This window comes from Myxine glutinosa, chromosome 6, assembly GCF_964187855.1.
Source record: "Myxine glutinosa chromosome 6, kmMyxGlut1.1, whole genome shotgun sequence".
NCBI lineage: Eukaryota > Metazoa > Chordata > Myxini > Myxiniformes > Myxinidae > Myxine > Myxine glutinosa.
In genome coordinates, this window is record NC_136266.1 from 32,720,495 (window position 1) to 32,727,413 (window position 6,919).

Consider the following 6,919-nt stretch of genomic DNA (forward strand, 5'->3'; position numbering starts at 1 on the left):
AGAATCACTTTAAAAATTCTACGAGCCGGATCCGAAGCCGGATCTTCACCAAAATCTAATCAATTCGTCCTTGTCACTTTCGCTATATCTCTGCCAAATTTCGCCCGAATCCATCCACAACTTTTTGAGATATTTTGTTCACAGACAGCCAGACAGACAAACAAACAGACAGACAAGGGTGAAAACATAACCTCCACCCACCTTTGGTGGTGGAGGTAATAAAGGGATGTGTTTACTCGTGTGAAATTCTTGGTAAAATTGAAATTACTAGGGCATGCCCGTACTATATCTATATCTAAAATTATATCCCCCCCTCTATTTACATGAAATGGTTTGGTCCATGAAATGTTTTGGTCCATTCGCAACGCCAAAGCGAACGGCGAACGCTTTACATGAAATGGTTTGGTGCATGAAATGTTTTGGTCCATTCGCAACGCCAAAGCGAACGGCGAACGGCTTGCGAGTACAGTGACAATCCCCCCGGGGTTTTAATTAGTTTTAAAACATCGTTTAACGCCAACATAGCGCCAACATAGTTTGCCGACGGGAAATAAATGAATACGCTCTCAAATGTGCCATCCGAGGCAGAGTGTGTTCGCCACGTTCGGCACACGCGATAGCTCGCTGCTCTCTGATTGGTTGAATCGTTTTTTGGACATAGCTCGGTAAGTAATTGTCCGATTAATATGAAACCTTGAAAAGGCACATCCTCGGGTCCCCAGCAATATACCTGGCAAGTTTAAAGTATATCGGACCCGTGGTTGTCGAGAAACAGCGGTCACAGACAAACAAACGTACAAACGTACAAACAAACACACAGAGATTACTGGAATTATAGATAGATGCACAAGATCTTCATTTATTTTGCTGATGTGAAAAGCATAATTAAAGGGTGTCAGTGTTTGGCATAGTAAAGTAGTGTGTTGAGTTGAGTGGTGTTTGCTGGCGAGATGGCCTAGAGTTATGCACACTCACCTCTCAGCTGTCTTGAGGTAATATCTTGAACTGTCAACCCGTCATCTGGTGTTTCACAGGCATGCTGATTCATCAATGTGTGTGCCGTCCCTAAGATAGATGTTTATAAACGCAGGTCCCATAGATGTGTTCCACAATTTTACGATTTTAGAAAACAAAATGCACGATCGATCACCATGGATTTTTTTTAAACATCATTTTGGTTTTAGGTGGAGGTAATTGTGTGTTCCTAAAAACATTCCTAAAAAGACAGCAACTTTCCTAAAAGCTATTCTATGGTAAGGTTTCAGGTGAAATAATTAGGGTTTAAATCAGGACGGGCTTTTCCTCTCGCAACAATTAATTAGGACGGGCTTTTCCTCTCGCAACAATTAATTAGGACGGGCTTTTCCCCTAGTAACAATTAATTAGGACGGGCTTTTCCCCTAGTAACAATTAATTAGGACGGGCTTTTCCCCTAGCAACAATTAATTAGGGCAGGCGTTTCCCCAAGCAACAATTAATTAGGACGGGCTTTTCCCCTAGCAACAATTAATTAGGACGGGCTTTTCCCCGATCAACAATTAATTAGGGTGGGCTTTTCCCCGATCAAAAATTAATTAGGACAGCCTTTTCCCCTAGCAACAATTAATTAGGACGGGCTTCTCCCCTAGCAACAATGAATTAGGACGGGCTTTTCCCTAGCAACAATTAATTAGGACAGGCTTTTCCCCTTGCAACAATTAATTAGGATGGGCTTCTCCCCTAGAAACAATTAATTAGGATGGGCTTCTCCCCTAGCAACAATTAATTAGGACGGGCTTCTCCCCTAGCAACAATTAATTAGGATGGGCTTTTCCCCTAGCAACAATTAATTAGGACGGGCTTTTCACCTAGCAACAATTAATTAGGACGGGCTTTTCGCCTAGCAACAATTAATTAGGACGGGCTTTTCGCCTAGCAACAATTAATTAGGATGGGCTTTTCCCCTCGCAACAATTAATTAGGATGGGCTTCTCCCATAGCAACAATTAATTAGGATGGGCTTCTCCCCTAGCAACAATTAATTAGGACAGGCTTTTCCCCTAGCAACAATTAATTAGGACGGGCTTTTCCCCGAGCAACAATTAATTAGGACGGGCTTTTCCCCTAGCAACAATTAATTAGGACGGGCTTCTCCCCGAGCAACAATTTATTAGGACGGGCTTCTCCCCGAGCAACAATTAATTAGGACGGGCTTTTCCCCTAGCAACAATTAATTAGGACGGGCTTCTCCCCGAGCAACAATTAATTAGGACGGGCTTTTCCCCTAGCAACAATTAATTAGGACGGGCTTTTCCCCTAGCAACAATTAATTAGGACGGGCTTTTCCCCTAGTAACAATTAATTAGGACGGGCTTCTCCCCGAGAAACAATTAATTAGGACGGGCTTCTCCCCTAGCAACAATTAATTAGGACGGGCTTTTCCCCTAGCAACAATTAATTTGGACAGGCTTTTCCCCTAGCAACAATTAATTAGGATGGGCTTTTCCCCTAGCAACGATTAATTAGGACGGGCTTCTCCCCTAGCAACAATTAATTAGGACGGGCTTCTCCCCTAGCAACAATTAATTTGGACGGGCTTTTCCCCGAGCAACAATTAATTCGGACCGGCTTCTCCCCTAGCAACAATTAATTAGGACGGGCTTTTCCCCTAGCAACAATTAATTAGGACAGGCTTTTCCCCTAGCAACAATTAATTAGGACAGGCTTTCCCCAAGTAACAATTAATTAGGATGGGCTTTTTCCCTAGCAACAATTAATTAGGACGGGCTTTTCCCCTAGTAACAATTAATTAGGATGGGCTTTTCCCCTAGCAACAATTAATTAGGACAGGCTTTTCCCCTAGCAACAATTAATTAGGACAGGCTTTTCCCCAAGCAACAATTAATTAGGACAGGCTTTTCCCCAAGTAACAATTAATTAGGATGGGCTTTTCCCCTAGCAACAATTAATTAGGACGGGCTTTTCCCCTAGCAACAATTAATTAGGACGGGCTTTTCCCCAAGCAACAATTAATTAGGACGGGCTTTTCCCCTAGCAACAATTAATTAGGATGGGCTTTTACCCGAGCAACAATTAATTAGGACGGGCTTTTCCCCGAGCAACAATTAATTAGGACGGGCTTTTCCCCAAGTAACAATTAATTAGGACGGGCTTTTCCCCTAGTAACAATTAATTAGGATGGGCTTTTCCCCTAGCAACAATTAATTAGGATGGGCTTTTCCCCTAGCAACAATTAATTAGGACGGGCTTTTCCCCAAGTAACAATTAATTCGGATGGGCTTTTACCCTAGTAACAATTAATTAGGACGGGCTTTTCCCCTAGTAACAATTAATTCGGATGGGCTTTTCCCCTAGCAACAATTAATTAGGATGGGCTTTTCCCCTAGCAACAATTAATTAGGATGGGCTTTTCCCCAAGTAACAATTAATTAGGACGGGCTTTTCACCAAGTAACAATTAATTAGGACGGGCTTTTCCCCAAGTAACAATTAATTAGGATGGGCTTTTCCCCTAGCAACAATTAATTAGGACAGGCTTTTCCCCAAGCAACAATTAATTAGGACGGGCTTTTCCCCAAGCAACAATTTATTAGGACGGGCTTTTCCTCAAGCAACAATTAATTAGGACAGGCTTTTCCCCAAGTAACAATTAATTAGGATGGGCTTTTCCCCTAGCAACAATTAATTAGGACGGGCTTTTCCCCAAGCAACAATTAATTAGGACGGGCTTTTCCCCAAGCAACAATTAATTAGGACGGGCTTTTCCCCAAGCAACAATTAATTAGGACGGGCTTTTCCCCAAGCAACAATTAATTAGGACGGGCTTTTCCCCAAGCAACAATTAATTAGGACGGGCTTTTCCCCAAGTAACAATTAATTAGGATGGGCTTTTCCCCAAGCAACAATTAATTAGGACGGGCTTTTCCCCAAGTAACAATTAATTAGGACGGGCTTTTCCCCAAGTAACAATTAATTAGGACGGGCTTTTCCCCAAGCAACAATTAATTAGGACGGGCTTTTCCTCAAGCAACAATTAATTAGGACAGGCTTTTCCCCAAGTAACAATTAATTAGGACGGGCTTTTCCCCAAGTAACAATTAATTAGGACAGGCTTTTCCCCAAGCAACAATTAATTAGGACAGGCTTTTCCCCAAGTAACAATTAATTAGGACGGGCTTTTCCCCGAGCAACATCTAATTTCATTTCTAAGGTCACACTTTGGCAATGCCTCTTAAGCAATGTACAGTCATTTCTTTATGTGTGAAGCAAACTGCAGGAGTTATTTCAGCAATTTCACGATTTCTTTATTTGGTACTTTAGCGATATATTCTGGAGTCTTTATCAGTCTTGGAAGTTTTGAAAACACTCGAGAATATAAGGTATTGCTTTTACAACGACTTAAGTGTGAGTTGAGATGACGAATATCGGAAATGGTATTCGTGGTGTGACGACGTATTTGTAAAACGACATTAAAAGGGGCGACGTAAACCGGGGTATTACTGCACCTTACACCACTTGCATTTGTATCTCACACTTTCCAGCTCTTCCCCTTCACTTGCTTGATGTCATCCTAGTTATTGGTTTATTAACCACCAATGATCAATATGACTGAATGCTTTCTTACTTTACCACAGTTCACTCAGCAATACTCTGAAAAAGCCCACAATCTCATGACGCCAAAAGATGTAATGCACTCATCACTCATGGAAATGCCACTGAAAAACCACACAACACTAAGCAAGTCTCTAAATTTTTAACACCTAATACAGTTACCTCTTTACCTTACAGGAAGCGTTTGCGATGTAATTAACATCAGCTGAATATGCATTTGGCCAACCTTGTATTTCCTGGCTGTAACATGTCAATTAAGCCAACGTAATACACCGAGGGGGAGTTTTGTAAGGAGTGCATATGGTGCAATTACTATGTTCAGATGAACTCGTTTTGTATGTCATGGTACTGCAAGAGAACAATCTCCTGAGACTGTGACAACACTCACGCACTCCTAGAGTGAGAGCACAAGATATTGAACAAAAACGTGACTACAATATACAATGCGAAAACAATTCTGGAAAAAGTAATCCAAGTGCCACAGGAAAACGATTCACCGCCACCATTCCAGGAATTATTAGTGTTGTCGGTGATGCCTGATCAACAGCTGTTGCAAAGTGAGAGGTGGACTGTTGATGATTTGAAGAAATGTACCTCTTTGAAGAAATGATGAAAATATTACAAGGGGAAGTTTCAGTGTGCAACGATCACGTGGATTTTTCACATCAACAAGTTCCCTGCACAGCAGGAGACGGGGTTTTGTAATCACTTCTGTGTGTGTCTGTCTGTCTGTCTGTCTGTCTGACTGTGTGTGTGTTGTGTGTGTGTTGTGTGTGTGTCCATCCGGGCCATGACGTTTTTAACATTTGAGCTGTTGTCATCAAATGTTTCACCAAAGCTTTATTATGATAATACAGAAAAGGGAAATTATAAATTTTGTCAAAAGGTCAAAGGTCAGTATCACATAAAATCATCAATTTTCATACAATTGACCTGAAATTTAAATTTACCGTTTGAGTTTTGTCATCAAATTTTCACCAAAGCTTTATTATGATAATATGGAGAAGGCAAATTAATAATTTTGCCAAAAGGTCAAAAGGTCAAGTGTCACATAAAATCGTCAATTTTCATCCGATTAACCTGAACTTTTAAGAATTTGCATATTGGGTCACATAATTGGTTCACCAATCAAAAGCTAGAAGAGGATTATTTTTTTAGATCAAAAGGTCAAAGGTTAAGGCTGCATAAAATCTTCAATTTTCATTTGGTATACTGTTTTCATTGTTTTTAACATTTGGAAGAAGAAGAAGACGTCTGACTACAAACAGACGCGGACCGGCTTTGCCTTTTCAGATGCTTTCGAGTATCAACTGCAAAGCATATCCTTGCTTTAGCCATGCAGAAAAAATCCCCACATGGTTTCTTAAAGTCATCAACTGTACATTGTTGGTATCCTAAACTTTTCCTTTCATGTAAATGCTAGTTGCTGATGTTAACAGATCATCATCAACACCTAATCACAAAATTTGTCTCTTCTACCAAACCTTCCAAATATTGGCCGAATATAGCTCTAGGTAATTTAATCTGCCAGATAATTCTAGTGTACGCAAATCACCTGGCTGCCTCTGCTGCATTGATCAAAACCGTTCTTATCATAACATTCTCCAGCTTCATCTTCTGCAATTAAACCAGACTTGTGCAAATATAATAACCACCTTTAGAGGCCATTTTTCCCCGCAAAGCGGGGGTTGGCCTTTTTCGGGGACCGTGGTTGTTGTTGTTTTTTGGTCCCCTTTTTGAAGCAATGTTTTACGGCCGGATGCCCTTCCTGACGCCAACCCTTTTTTGTCGCCTTTTACGACAAACAGGGAATTACCAGTGAACTGGTACTCAAATTCCTCCATGTTTGTGCAAATATACTGAAGTGTTTGTGCAAATATACTTGTGCAAATATACTGAAGAAAATATATAAATGTGCTTCTATCTTTATACATGTGCAGTTGTTGCCAAAAATGTTGCCACCGTTGCTCTTTTTTCAAACAATGCACCATTTCTTCCAGAAAATTGTTGAAATTTAAAAAATATTTTGGTATCCACATATGTATTTCTTTGGTTTGCAGTGGAACAAAACAAAAAAGCTGAAAAAAATACTAAATCTGAGCTTATTCCACACTGAAATCCTAAAATGGCCCGGACAATATTATTGGCACATTTTAGAAATTGTTAGAAATAATTAGATTTCAAGCAGGTGATTCTTCTTTACTTTGGAATTGAACTCACCTGTGGTGAGTTGCAGGTGCCTGCAATATAAAAATCACTCATTCAACCAGTTTGAATAGAGAAAAGGAGTCATTCTGCTGTTTTTTGTC